Source organism: Curcuma longa, chromosome 10 (genome assembly GCF_044706935.1).
Source record: "Curcuma longa cultivar G26 ecotype Majalengka, Jawa Barat chromosome 10, ITB_CL_G26_1.1, whole genome shotgun sequence".
Lineage (NCBI taxonomy): Eukaryota > Viridiplantae > Streptophyta > Magnoliopsida > Zingiberales > Zingiberaceae > Curcuma > Curcuma longa.
The window spans coordinates 1,748,394-1,749,366 of NC_133870.1; positions in this window are offsets into that span (position 1 = coordinate 1,748,394).

A 973-nucleotide genomic window follows, 5' to 3' on the forward strand; every position below is an offset into this window, starting at 1 on the left:
CTGTTGGGATTTCCAAGCCGCAAAAACCGCCTTTTTGCGTTGCGGAAACCTCGGAAGCCCCATGCCAAAGGATCCGTGCAAAGTAAAAGCATTAAAACTTCATATACATGTTTCTAAGTCCTAGATCTACATTAGATCTACATGAAGAAGGGTTTACCCTTGGCGCGTGCCCTTCGCAAATCCCGCTTGCTCCGTTCTTCGTCGGACCTCAAGGTAGTAAAGTAACTACCTCTCTATGGTATCCACACAAGCAAATAGGTGGAGAAATCCTTCTCTAGAGTGTGCTAGCACTCTTGAACAGTAGGATTTCGTGCAAGAGGAGGAAGAAGAAAGGAAGAACAAGCAAGAGGAAGAAGAGAGGAGTTAAGAGCACTTAACACCACACAAATGAAAACTTCTCCACTAAGTTCAATGTGGCCGGCCACTTTAGAAGGTTTTTATACCTTCATGGGATACCAAAGGTCATCCCATGAGGTGGCATATCATGAGGTGTCAATGATGAAGTGGAGAACCACCATTGGCCAACTAATCCTAGTCACCAAGTGAGGTGGCATCAATGACAAGTCATCAAGACTCTTCACCTCCCTTTTCCACATCATTAATTCAAGTCAACATGCTTGATGATGTGGATCATCATTGACCATCTCTTGACCGGCCCCATGCCATGTCACCATGACATGGCATTTGGTCAAGTCAAACTTGACTTTAGTCAAGTCAAACTTTGACTTTCTTCTTCCTCTTGATTAAGTCAAACTTAATCACAATTTCTTCCTTGGTTGATCAAATCCAACCATTGATTCAAGTCAATTTTAATTTAATGAATCTTTATTCATTAATTTAAGTTGATTTAATAAATCTAATCTCAATTAGACTCATTCAACACTAGAATCAAACTTGAGTCCAACTCAACTAGTATAACTTGGATTACTCTTAACCCAACTTGGTTCATCTCATGAAACCAATCCTCTTGGTC